General features: G+C 51.8%; 1 protein-coding gene across 6 annotated transcripts in view; it reads right to left on the reverse strand.

The window, feature by feature from the left end:
• Positions 1-14,472, reverse strand: part of GBF1 (golgi brefeldin A resistant guanine nucleotide exchange factor 1) — a 2,509,897-nt gene that overhangs the window by 153,457 nt on the left and 2,341,968 nt on the right. The gene's annotated exons all lie outside the window — the stretch shown is intronic.

Genomic DNA, 14,472 nt, shown 5'->3' on the forward strand with positions numbered 1-14,472 from the left:
ACTTATGCCCTGGGTACCTATGGTACACTGTACAAGGACTTACAAGAGTGACCCAATACCAATTGGTAAATGCACCTAAAGTACATGAGAGTCAATTTATAGAGAGAACAGCTAGGCTGTGGGTCTGATTAGCAGGCCCACAGCCAGGGAAAGTCGTAAACCAGTGAAGCAAAAAGCAAAAATCTGGGGTGACCATAGGATTGCAGACCCTACTCTCCTACAGGCACTATCAAGGGCTATCTCTCAGCCATCTTAACGCTTCCTGATCAGCCTTTTCTTTTCAAGTCCCCGGTTGTAAATAGATTCTTGAAAGGTATTACATACATGTTTCCTCCTGTTCCTTTTGTGATGCTTCAGTGGGACTTGAATCTTGTTCTAACTTATTTGATGTGCGCTCCTTTCGAGCCACTTCACAATTGCCCTCTTCGTCTTCTGACTCTTTAGACTGCTTTCCTGGTTGCCAATGTGAGAAGTTGTCCTGGCATATGATGTCCACTATTCTAGTGGGCACCTTGCACCAGTCCAAACGACCCTTATTGATGGTGGTTGTAAAGTCAACCTTATAGAAAGCTATCCTATTGGTAGCTGTGGAGAGCAGCCTTCAGGCTAAGATTTAGAGGCGAGTTAAGCAAGTTGTTTTACCAGTCTATAATCTCTTGAATGATCAAATGAAAGTACACCACACAAGGTATATGTCAAATATATATGTATTTATTCTAAACACAACCCCTCTGGTCTCTCTATGAGGCTAGAGGTAAAAGTACAATACAAGGAACTTCATTAGCGTACGATAAGTTGCACAGTATACGTTTTACCCTAGGGGCCTCACGAACCATATACTAAAATAGTGGTATAAGAACCATGTGAGGAATAGAAGCCAGGCCTAGGACCTGTAGAACAACTGGGGCAACCAGGATCCACCGAAGGTAGGGACGCAGGAGGCCCACGGGTGACGCGTGCAGTGTCTAAACGGCTGCGGATCACCATTGACTTCAAATGGAAAACGAACAAGTTATAATTTTAAAGATTAAGGAGGTGAACTAGGATGGAACCCTTTTAAACTTAGACACTTAGAGAGTCAAGACCGACTGGAGCACCAGAGTTGCATAGGTGATTTTTGGTGTTGGGTTTCCTCGTCGATTCCTATGGAGAGCTGCGAGAAAGTGCTGCAGGCAACCAGAGGAAAAGTGTCTGGGTGGATCGGAGATCTGAAGATCCTGAAAGCAGAGGGGACAGAGTCTGGGTCACTTGCCAGTGACCAGGATGGCGACAGGAAGATGCCAGGCGATGTTGGGTGCTTTAAGGTGAAAGAGGTGAAGCTTGACTCTTCAGCTCTGGACTTCGACGTTCTGCTCCACAGAAGACTGAAGAAATCTCCCTTGTGGCCAAGGAGTGACCACCCTGCATCTGCAGGCACCATCAAGCATCCTAGCGGTTCACTTTGTCGTCCTTCCTGGTGGAACCAGACTTCAGAGCCCGACGAGACCCGGACTTCCAGACCTCTCCGACCTCAACTCACATCTGCAGCACAGCTGAGATCCGTGGGTGCGACGAGACACGTGGGACCGGCCATCTTGAAGAAACTGCACTGCGCTTCCAGCACGACCTCTGAGGCACCCTCGAGAAAGTGCTTTGGGGATTGAGAAGCCCCAGCCCCGAGCAGCTCCTGCACCGAAGACCAGCCTTTTCAGCCTCCATGAGATCTGCGTGGGGCCCTTCTGCCTGGTTGCTGCTCGACGTCTTGTCTGGTCACTTGCCGGCTGGCTTGTGGCCTCCTAGACGAACTTTGAAAACTACACTGCTGGTCTGGTTGCTCCAGACTGGCCCTTGCTTCCTTCCAAAAGAGAAGTACCCCGGACCCTCCTGGTCCGCACCAGACGCCATCTTCACTCACCGCGTGGGTTGCCTTTGCCAAGGCCTGTTGGCTCCGATCTCGGAACAGACACCGCCGACAGCGAGAGCCTGCGTGGGACAGCTCGTGCCTCCATCCTGGTCATCGAAGACTCACATGGCTGCAGAGTCAAGCGTCACCTCTTCACCTGATCGCGACAACATCACCTGGTTCCTTCCTGGTTCCACTCTGGTCACTGGCTAGTGACTGTGAACATTGTCCCCTCTGCTTTCAGGTCTCCTTCTTCTTCGATCCACCCTTGGATCACTCCGGACATCTTCCTTATGGTCGCCTGCAGCATCTTTCTCCAAGGCTCCATTGACTTCAATGCGGAAACCCGACACACTTTCACACCTATGCACCCGCAGCCCGTGGGTGAGGTAACGAGAGCATTTCGGTGCTCATAGGTAGATTGACTCTCCTAGTGTCCAGGTATCCTGTAGTTTCAGTCTCAACCAGTCGGAACTGTCTTACCTATTTCGTAATTTGTTTGTGCCCATTGACTTTGCATTGGAACCCGCGTTTGTGTTCTAACACTGCACACGTGTCCCGTGGGCCTCCTGTTCCTTACCTAAGGTTAGGGTAGTGTAGTCCCAGCAATTCTACAGCCTCTGGGCATCCTCATTTCTTCTATCGTTCTACTTATACCATTTACTTAGTATATTGTTTGCCGTGCCCCTAGGGCACCATTGTAATTTGTGCGACTTACCGTATTTTTCTGAAGAGTGTTGTTATGTGCTTAGCCCTCTGATCTCATAAAGAGTTCAGAGGTGTTTGTTAGTAATAAATATATTGTTTATTTTCATAACAACCTGTGTGGTGTCCTTTCATCTGGTATTAAAGGGGTTATATGTGGTAAAACAGCTGGCTTCACATGCCAAAAGAGTTTAGCCTAAGACTGCTTTGTCCATGCTAAACTAAACTTGTAAACTTGGGGATATGTAGAGCGCAATTGTTGCCCGTGGGCGTCCAAGCGCTAGGGAAATCGTGAACCTACAGTGCACAAGGAAGGGGAGAAAAAAGATAGCGGATTTAGCAAACAGATGTGAAGAGATGGGTCTTCAGTTGTTTGCGGAATATATTAAGGTTCTGGGTGGCTCTAAGATGAAGTGGTAGAGCATTCCAGGCCTTCGCTGCGTTGTACATGAACGTTCTTCCGCCGGTTCTGGATCTCCTAATTCTTGGGACAACTGCCAAGAGGGTCTGGCTAGAACGGAGACTCCGATTCGGGATGTACTGACTGATCAGGTTACGGGTAATGATAGGACCCATGTCCCAGAAGGCTTGGTGGGCTATACATAGCGCCTTGAACAGAACCCTCTGCTGGACTGGTAACCAGTGGAGGCTTATTAGGCTGGTCCTAACTGAGTGTCTGTGTGGGATTTTAAGTAAAAGGCGAGCAGCGCTATTCTGAACAGTTTGCAGCCTTCGAAGGGTATATTTAGGTGCACCCAGGTAGAGTGCGTTGTTAAAATCGAGCCGGGAGTCGATGAGTCCTTGAATGGCTGCCTGTTTGGCTTCCAGGGGGAGGATGGGGAAGATTTTGTTTAGTACTCTCAGAATGGCAAAACATGTAGCTGAGAGTTTAGTGGCTTGGGTATTAAAGGAGAGTGAGCTGTCCAGCCATACCCCAAGGCTTTTGATGGCGTTTTTTGGGGTTGGCGGCGGCCCTAGGCTGGGGGGCCATAGGGAGGGGGGAAGTGCCGGTTCTGAGGGTCCTAGGAGCATTAGCTCAGTTTTGTCTCCGTTCAGTTTCAGGGCTGATGACGTCATCCAGCTCCTCACTTCCTCCAGGCATTCTCTGAGCCCACCTGGCGCCATTCGGATAGCTGGTCTATAAGGTTGACTTACAACCAATCACCATAAGGGTTGTTTGGACTGATACAAGGTGATCACTAGAACTAGTAAATGTAAATGAAAATGTACAGGAATTTATATAGCGCAAATCCCCGAGCGGTTTCTAAGCGCTTGCTTAGGGAACCGGTCCTGGTATTGCCCTGAGAGATAACCCCGGCAGGGTATCCGCAAGGTGAAAGCCAGGCATCCCGCCGCGAGGGGCCGTTGTGGAGATTAAGCAAGCTATTGCCCAGAGTCGCAGAGTGTGAACCCGTGAATCGAGTAGGCACCGGAGCGAGAATTGTCGAGTCCATGGACATTTTAGGACTCAAGACCCCGCCGAGCCGGGAATTGAACCCTGGTCCCGGGCTGACCTCCTTCCAGGTCTGCCTCCTCTAACCAGTGAGCCACACTTCTCCACAACTAGTGAGCATCATATATCAGGCCAACTTCTCACAGTGCCCAGAGCAGAGCCCTGCAAGGCCAAAGAAAAAAGAAAGAGGAGAACCTCTGAAAGAGGGCAGAAAGGGGATCCACAACCTTTGCTGTGCACCATGCCACAAATTTATTCCACCTGCAGGCGTATTTTCGACTTTGTGGAGGGACGCCTGGCTGCCAGAATAACGTCACAGACTTCTGCTGCGACGGAAGGTCCTCCTGAAGAGGCAGTCGAATCGGGGGATCGATGGACATACTGAGTAGCTCGGTATACCAGTACCTTCGTGCCCAGTCCGGAGCCACAAGCTTGATCTTCTTTAGCATTCTGGGCAGAAGTGGTATAGGCACAAAGGCGTACAACAGACCGCAACTCCACTCGTGACTAAAAGAGTCGCCTAGCGGGTGCCGCGTTGGAAATTCCAACGCGCAGAACTGATGACATTGCACGCTCTCTTCAGTGGCGAATAGATCTAACCAAGCCTCTCCACACTGCAGAAAGAGACCTTGCGCCATGTCAGAGTTCAGACGCCATTTGTGATCCATCATGCACCGGCGGCTGAGTTCGTCCACCCTGGCGTTCAGAGAACCTGCCAGGCGTTGAACCACCAGGGTAACGCCCTGATGTTCCAGCCATGTCCAGAGGCGCAGAGCCTCCTGACATAGGGCCCACAACCCCACCGCGCCCTGTTTGTTGCAGTACCACATGCCGGTGGTGTTGTCCGTGAACACCTGCACTACACTTCCCCAGACAGAGGGAAGGAATGCCTTCAGTGCAAGTTGGATCGCCCGCAGCTCCAGGAGGTTGATGTGGAGTTGGGACTCCGCCGAAGACCAGAGGCCTCTGATCTCCGCTTCTCCCATATGGCCACCCCATCTCAGGAGGGACGTATCTGTCACCACAGTGTGCTCCGGTTTGGGAAGGGAGGGGTATCTGCCATTGACCCAATCGCGATTCGGTAGCTGTAGGAGAGTAGGGTCTGCAATCCTATGATCACCCAGATTTTTTGCTTTTGTTTCACTGGTTTACGACTTTCTCTGGCTGTGGGCCTGCTAATCAGACCCACAGCCTGGCTGTTCTCTTTCTAAATTACGATATGTACCCTAGGTGCATTTACCAATTGGTACTGGGCCACCTTATCAGACCCCGTAACGCAGGGCATAGGTGTACCCAGGGCCGCCAGGGGCTGAAGCATGTATTATGCCACCCCTGGCTGGCCTCCTAAATTTGACACAACTGGCTGCACGACAGCTGGGGCGAAGACGTGTAACCACCCTTCGCTTTAGGTATAGTAGCTCTATATCTAACCATACAATGGACACCCGAGTTCCTATCAGTCACTCCTATGGCAGGCCTTAACGATCCTGAAGGCAGAGTGCGTGGGCTCGTGTGAGCTAGGTGCAGGCCCGAGCCGAGCCCGGTTGCAGCTTGCGGAATCAAGACCCAATAGCTGTTCCATGATAACGCGTACCATATCGGTAACTCCGGTGTCGCGTTATCAAGGCATGTCGAGTAAGGTGTCATACGAATCGGGGTGCTGCCCTCTCACCAATTCTGGCGATGAGGTTAGCATCCCACCCTTCTAGAGGGACACGACATGTACGTAACTGTGAACCCCGGTTAAAGTTAACTGAAGCCTCAGCTCCACAAAATGGATGCTACCACCACAGACACGAGTCTGACCTCCTGCTGCTGGGAGTCCTTCCAGCGAGGAGCACTTGGACAAAGGGTTTCCTGTCGAGGGCGGTGTTCGCACCGTCCCAGACAGGGTTTGTGTATTCTGGGTAGGTAGGGCTTTGGCGAGAAGGTGACTGCGGAGTGGCACCCCGGTGCTCACTACGCATCTGCCGGTTAGAACCAGTTCCAGGGGCGACAGCCCTGGCCTGGGGAAAGTCCGGCAGGGGAGAGGGGTGTAACTACCCCCCTTCCTGGTCCCACCCTTAGGGCAGGACCTAGTCATGTACCCACCCCTTTCTTTAGAATAAAGACCGGAGCGGGGACCCTTCCAAATTAGATCATCTTTGATTCAAGAACTACTTTCTACGAAAGGACATTCAAGACTCTTCTCAAGATTTCTCCCTTGTGACTAAGGAGTAGTCACCCTGCATCAGCGGGCACCAACTAAGAACTCTGCGGTTTGCTGTAAGTCCTTCCTCAAGGAATCCGACGGCCCAGCTCGACGAGAACCGGCTTCCCTGGCACCTCTGACCTCTACCCACGTCATCAGCTCAGCTGTGATCTGTGGGTGCGACGAGACCTCGAGGGACCGGCCATCATCAGAACCTGCACGCTCTTAAAGCCAGCACGACCATCGAGGTAACTCTCTGGTGAGTGCTCTGGGGTCCGAGAAGCCCCGACCCTGAGCCGCTCCAGCACCGAAGTGCAGTCTCCCAGCATCTCCACGATCTGCGTGGGGCCCTTCTGCTCGCTGCTCAGCACGTTGTCTGGTCACTAGCCGCTGGCTTGTGCCCTTCTGTGACGACATCCGAGAATCATCACTGCTGGTCTGGTTGCTCCAGACTGGCCCTTGCTTCCATCTTTGCGAGAAGCACCCCGGACCCTCTTGGTCCACTCAAGACGCCATCTTAGGCCCACCACGTGGCCCTGAGATCTGCCAAGGCTTGTTGCCCCATCCTGGGCCCAGCGACGCCGACAGCATCATCCTTCGTGGGACAGCTCGCACCTCCGCCGTGGTCGCCGACAACGCCTCCTGGTCCGTGAGACTGCAGAGCCTAGCGTCGCCCACTCACCTGGTCGAGGTGACGGCCAACCGGTGCCTTCCTGGTACCCTCTGACTACTGGCTAGTAGTACAAACTTGGTCCCCTCTGCTTTCAGGTTTCATCAATCTCCGATCCAGGCTTGGATCTCTACGAACTATTCAGCACTGGTCGCCGGCCAGCAACTCCTTTTCTTCCGGCTCCTGGCTCGTCAGCGAAGACCCCGACGCCTGTAAGACTTGTGCAGCCGCAGCCCTCGTGGCTAGGTAACTCGGCATTTCGGTGCCTGCATAGCCTCCTTACTCTAGGGTCCTGAGTCCCTCGCTTCCGACTTGCCTTATCGGGTCCGCCCGAGACCTTAATCTTTCCGTGTCCTCGGACACTTGTTTTAATTGTGCACTTGAAGTATTTGCTAAAGAGATTTGGTTTGTGCTTAGTACCCTGTCCTCATAAAGAGTACAGGGCTGTTGTGATTCTTAATAAATATACTGTTTATTTTCATAACACTTGTGTGGTGTCCTTTCACTGGGTGTTCAAGGGGTACATGTGTGGTAAACAGCTGGCTTAACGCGCCCTCTCGAGTCTTTAGCCTTAGACTGCTCGTATCCACGCTACTAGGATAGCTGGTCTATAGGTTGACTTACAACCAAACACCATAAGGGTCGTTGGAACGATACATAGCGGTCGCTAGAATAGCGAACGTTGCATATCGGGCCAACTTCTCACATTGGTGAGCAGCGGTTGGGATTTGAGCTTGCTGTTGTTTTACCACACGTATCCTAAGAATATCTTGTTGAAAGATCGCACAAGTACTGTTAGTACATATAACTAAAAGCTTAGAATACTCTGAGTTCTACTGAACCAGCTGTTGTAGCTCCTCAAGGCTTAGCACACCTTGGCTACAACTCTTAGCAAGGGTACAGTAGGTAAACACGTAGTGTAGGTAGGTGCATCACTTACACCACACTAGAAACAGTATGTCGGACAAAGGAGGAAACTCTGGGTCTCCCCTTGTGTCAGTTGACCCTCCACAGGTCATCCCTTCAGGATATACTGTGCTGAGCTTCAAGGAGTTAAGACGACTGTGTCACTCCAGGAAGATTCAGCAGGGGTCTAACCCCACAACGTCCTTTCTGATTGGTCTCTTGGAGACTTATGATGCCAGAAGAGCTGAGAAACTTCGTAGCTCTTCTAATCCAGAAGGAGACATGCCTCCCCTCGAGGGAACCCGGGACGATCCTGACCTCATCCACCTCGCAACTGAAAACGAAGATGTGGAGGAGGATGAGGATCTCTCTGGGGATGAGGCAGATAAGGGACAGGTAGAAGTCGTCAGACTAAGCAGGTCCAACTTAAGCAAACATGATAGCGGTACTGGGGGACCCCTGGGGCCACTATCAGGTCAGCTTAACATTGGGAATGGACGAGCCCGATCTCTGTCAAGAGACTCTGGCAGATCCCTTCAAACCAATGGCTCTCACAACTCTTCTCAGAGAGGGATGACGTCCCCTCAGAGGAGAGTGTACGAAGCTAAGGAAAGGGCAGCCAATCTAAGGATTGAAAGGGAAGAACTTGCCCTGGCCAAAGAAAGGCTTGCCTTTGCTAGAGAGCAACAGTTAAGTGGGGCAGTCCCCACTGGTGGCAGCAATGTACCTAGTAATAGGGAAAAGAGTTTCGATACGAAACACCTTGGTAAGATAGTGCCCCCCTTTAAACAAGGGGACGACATCCACAAATGGATTACTGCTTTGGAGAGGGCCTGCACTGTGCAGGGTGTTCCCCAGAGTCAGTGGGCAGCTATCTTGTGGCTCTCCTTTGAAGGAAAAGGAAGAGACAAGCTCCTCACCACAAGGGTGGAGGATGCTAACAATTACCAAATCTTGAAAAATACACTCGTTGAAGGGTTCGGCCTAACCACTGAGCAGTACAGGGTGCTGTTCAGGGATACCCAGAAAACGCAGTCTCAAGATTGGTCTGATTTTGTCGATTGTGCCACTAAGGCTTTTGAGGGCTGGTTGCTGGGCAGTAAGGTTACTGATTATCAAGGATTGTATAATTTGATGATGAGAGAACAAATTTTAAACAATTGTCAGAACCAGTTGTTGCATCAGCATCTTGTCGACTCGGATCTGACCTCTCCCCAAGAATTGGGAAAGAAGGCAGACAGATGGGTTCGTACAAGAGTTAAACAGAACCAGGGCCAGAATCAAGGTGGTCAGAAGAAAGCAGACCAGAAGGGTAAAGATTCTAAAGGGGAACAAAATGACCAGAAGTCTTCGACAGGTCCCCAACAACCCAAAGAGGGTGGGGGTCAGGCTCCCCAAAAGAAGAAAGAAGGCCAAACCAAAAGATGGTGCCAGTACTGTAAAAGTAAATCTCACTGGTTTAGTGAGTGCACCAAGAAAGGAGGAGGGCAGACTCCTGCCACTGCCGCCCCTAAGGCACCTGTGCCCCCTAGTACAGTCAGCAGTGGTAGTGCGCCTCCCAAGGGTTTAGTAGGGTTAACCCTGGGTTCTGAGGGGCGTGACAACTTAGTTGGCACACTCACTCAGGCTGTCCTTGTCAGTACAGGGGACGCGGACGTATCCCCTGACGTAAGCCCCAATACTTTGGGCAAATACCGACAGACGCCTTTCATAAATGGAAAGATGGCTCAGGCCTATAGGGACACTTGTGCCAGCGTCACCATGGTGACGCCTAACTTTGTGGACCCTGGACAGATCATGCCAGGTACAGAATTCCTGGTGACCAATGCAAGCAATGTCACTACCAATCACAGTATGGCAATTGTAGCTTTCTCCTGGGGAGGAGTAACTGGCCAAAAGAAGGTTGTAGTTAGTCCAGACCTCCCAGTGGATTGTTTGTTGGGCAATGATTTGGAGTCATCACAATGGTCAGAAGTGGAGCACCGGACTCACATGGAAATGTTAGGTTTGCCAGCACATGTGTTCGCTGTGACCAGGTCACAGGTCAGGAAATGCCCCACTGAACAGGTGCTGGATCCTGGAACAATGGACCAGACACCTCCCAAGAAAAAGAGCAGTAGGGTTAAGGCTGCGCCTTCCCCCTTGCCCCAGGTCGAGGATCAAGTCTCAGAGGAGGCTGACCTACAGGAATTGAGGGAAACTGAGCCTAGGGAATTCGAACTTGATCAAGTTGAATTCTTGGGTTCAGGGGGACCCTCAAGGGAAGACCTGGGGAAAGACCAGTTAGACTGCCCTTCTCTTGAACCCCTCAGACAGCAGGCTGCTGCTGAGGCTGCTGGGAACGCCACAGGTACCCACAAGGTATACTGGGAAGATGGACTCCTGTACACTGAGTCAAGAGACCCCAAGCCTGGCATGACCAGGAGGCTGGTTGTACCCTTGTCTCAGCGTGGTTTCCTACTTACCTTGGCCCACGAGATTCCCTTAGCAGGTCACTTAGGCCAGACGAAAACGTGGGACAGGCTTGTCTCACACTTTCACTGGCCTCACATGAACGAAGATACCAAGGAGTTTTGCCGCTCCGGTGTCACTTGCCAAGCCAGTGGTAAGTCAGGTGGCACGACAAAGGCCCCCCTTATACCAATGCCTGTGGTGGGGGTGCCCTTTGAACGGGTGGGGATCGACATCATCGGACCCATGGAACCACCTACAGCATCAGGGCACAAGTTTATACTGGTGGTAGTGGATCATGCCACCAGGTATCCTGAAGCTATTCCCCTTAGGACCACTACAGCACCTGTTGTGGCAAGAGCCCTAGTTGGAGTGTTCTCCAGAGTGGGCTTCCCTAAGGAGGTCGTCTCCGACAGAGGTGCAAACTTTATGTCGAGCTACTTAACTGCTATGTGGAAGGAATGTGGTGTTAACTACAATTTCACTACACCCTATCATCCACAATGCAATGGGCTTGTTGAGAGATTCAACAGGACCCTAAAAGGGATGATTCATGGACTACCGGAAAAGCTTCGGCGTAGATGGGACGTCCTGATCCCCTGCCTCTTGTTCGCCTACAGAGAAGTCCCGCAGAAGGGGGTTGGCTACAGCCCTTTTGAACTTTTGTACGGGCATCCTGTAAGGGGACCCCTGTGTTTGGTGAAGGAAGGATGGGAGAGACCTCTCAAAAAGCCTGCAGCCAACATAGTGGACTATGTGCTTGGCCTCCGCTCGCGGATGGCTGAATACATGGAAAAGGCATCTGAAAACCTTAAGGCCAGCCAAGAACTCCAAAAAGCTTGGCATGACCAAAAGGCTGTCTTGACTGTTTACCAGCCCGGACAGAAGGTGTGGGTGTTGGAGCCAGTGGCCCCAGCAGCACTCAAGGACAAATGGTCCGGGCCCTACACCATCCTGGAGAAAAAGGGAGAGGTCACCTACCTGGTCGACCTGGGAACTCCCCGGAGCCCCCACAGGGTGCTTCATGTCAACAGGCTAAAAGCATATGTCGACAGGAAGGACATGAGTTTGCTCATGGCCCTAGATGAGGGACAGGAAGAGGAGAGTGACCCTCTCCCCGACCTGCTCACTCAGAATCCTGACGATGGCTCGGTAGATGGTGTTGTCTTTTGTGGCAGCCTCTCCGAACATCAACAGAGCGACTGTAAACAGGTTCTTCAGTCGTTCAGACATATGTTTTCTCTAACACCCAGTCAGACCGATTGGTGCACCCATGAGGTTGACACTGGTGACAGCTTGCCCGTCAAGAGTAAAATCTACAGGCAGCCTGATCACGTTAGAGACTGCATCAAGAGTGAAGTGCAGAAAATGTTGGAGCTGGGAGTCATTGAACCCTCGGATAGCCCTTGGGCTAGTCCCGTAGTTCTAGTGCCGAAACCTCACACCCAGGGTGGTAAGAGAGAGATGAGGTTTTGCGTAGACTACAGGGGTCTCAATGCAGTCACTAAGACTGACGCCCACCCAATACCAAGGGCAGACGAGCTTATCGACAGATTGGCTTCGGCCAACTACTTAAGTACGTTTGACCTGACAGCTGGGTATTGGCAAATCAGGTTAGCTGAGGACGCCAAGCCTAAAACCGCATTTTCAACCCCTGGTGGGCATTATCAGTTCGTGGTAATGCCCTTTGGTCTGAAAAATGCACCTGCCACCTTCCAACGGTTGGTGAATCAAGTCCTTACTGGGCTGGATGACTTCTGTGCGGCGTATCTTGACGATATCGCTGTCTTTAGCTCCACCTGGGAGGATCACCTGGTCCACCTGCGGAAGACGTTAGAGGCACTGCAAGCAGCAGGTCTCACTATCAAGGCCACCAAGTGCCAGATAGGGCAGGCACAGGTTGTATACCTGGGCCACCTTGTAGGTGGAGGTCAGGTTCAGCCACTGGAGAGCAAGATACAGTCAATCAGGGACTGGGCTCCTCCAACCACCCAGACTCAGGTTCGAGCTTTCTTGGGCCTGACTGGTTACTATAGGAAGTTTGTCAGGAACTATGGTTCCATTGTGACACCATTAAACGAACTGACAAGTAAGAAAATGCCAAAAAAGGTTCAGTGGACAGCGAGCTGTCAAAAAGCATTCGATGACCTAAAGCAGGCCATGTGCACGGCGCCTATCCTCAAGAGTCCGGACTACTCCAAACCATTCATTGTCCAAACAGATGCTTCTGAGTTGGGTGTGGGAGCTGTTCTTTCTCAACTGAATTTTGATGGTCAAGACCAGCCCATTGCTTTTATAAGCAGAAGGCTGACCCCTAGAGAGAAGAATTGGTCAGCTATTGAGAGGGAGGCCTTTGCTGTGGTTTGGGCCCTGAAGAAGCTGAGGCCATACTTGTTTGGCACTCACTTCAAGATTCAGACCGACCATAAGCCCCTCTTGTGGCTAAATCAGATGAAGGGTGAAAACCCCAAACTGCTTAGGTGGTCCATTTCCCTACAGGGGATGGACTTTACAGTGGAACATAGACCTGGTACTGATCATGGCAATGCCGATGGGCTCTCCAGATATTTCCACTTAGAACAAGAAGACTCACCTGGTCAAGGTTAGCTTATTGTTCCGAAGTTTGGGGGGGGGTCATGTAGGAGAGTAGGGTCTGCAATCCTATGATCACCCAGATTTTTTGCTTTTGTTTCACTGGTTTACGACTTTCTCTGGCTGTGGGCCTGCTAATCAGACCCACAGCCTGGCTGTTCTCTTTCTAAATTACGATACGTACCCTAGGTGCATTTACCAATTGGTACTGGGCCACCTTATCAGACCCCGTAACGCAGGGCATAGGTGTACCCAGGGCCGCCAGGGGCTGAAGCATGTATTATGCCACCCCTGGCTGGCCTCCTAAATTTGACACAACTGGCTGCACGACAGCTGGGGCGAAGACGTGTAACCACCCTTCGCTTTAGGTATAGTAGCTCTATATCTAACCATACAATGGACACCCGAGTTCCTATCAGTCACTCCTATGGCAGGCCTTAACGATCCTGAAGGCAGAGTGCGTGGGCTCGTGTGAGCTAGGTGCAGGCCCGAGCCGAGCCCGGTTGCAGCTTGCGGAATCAAGACCCAATAGCTGTTCCATGATAACGCGTACCATATCGGTAACTCCGGTGTCGCGTTATCAAGGCATGTCGAGTAAGGTGTCATACGAATCGGGGTGCTGCCCTCTCACCAATTCTGGCGATGAGGTTAGCATCCCACCCTTCTAGAGGGACACGACATGTACGTAACTGTGAACCCCGGTTAAAGTTAACTGAAGCCTCAGCTCCACAAAATGGATGCTGCCACCACAGACACGAGTCTGACCTCCTGCTGCTGGGAGTCCTTCCAGCGAGGAGCACTTGGACAAAGGGTTTCCTGTCGAGGGCGGTGTTCGCACCGTCCCAGACAGGGTTTGTGTATTCTGGGTAGGTAGGGCTTTGGCGAGAAGGTGACTGCGGAGTGGCACCCCGGTGCTCACTACGCATCTGCCGGTTAGAACCAGTTCCAGGGGCGACAGCCCTGGCCTGGGGAAAGTCCGGCAGGGGAGAGGGGTGTAACTACCCCCCTTCCTGGTCCCACCCTTAGGGCAGGACCTAGTCATGTACCCACCCCTTTCTTTAGAATAAAGACCGGAGCGGGGACCCTTCCAAATTAGATCATCTTTGATTCAAGAACTACTTTCTACGAAAGGACATTCAAGACTCTTCTCAAGATTTCTCCCTTGTGACTAAGGAGTAGTCACCCTGCATCAGCGGGCACCAACTAAGAACTCTGCGGTTTGCTGTAAGTCCTTCCTCAAGGAATCCGACGGCCCAGCTCGACGAGAACCGGCTTCCCTGGCACCTCTGACCTCTACCCACGTCATCAGCTCAGCTGTGATCTGTGGGTGCGACGAGACCTCGAGGGACCGGCCATCATCAGAACCTGCACGCTCTTAAAGCCAGCACGACCATCGAGGTAACTCTCTGGTGAGTGCTCTGGGGTCCGAGAAGCCCCGACCCTGAGCCGCTCCAGCACCGAAGTGCAGTCTCCCAGCATCTCCACGATCTGCGTGGGGCCCTTCTGCTCGCTGCTCAGCACGTTGTCTGGTCACTAGCCGCTGGCTTGTGCCCTTCTGTGACGACATCCGAGAATCATCACTGCTGGTCTGGTTGCTCCAGACTGGCCCTTGCTTCCATCTT

The sequence above is a fragment of the Lissotriton vulgaris genome, chromosome 5, assembly GCF_964263255.1.
Source record: "Lissotriton vulgaris chromosome 5, aLisVul1.2, whole genome shotgun sequence".
Lineage (NCBI taxonomy): Eukaryota > Metazoa > Chordata > Amphibia > Caudata > Salamandridae > Lissotriton > Lissotriton vulgaris.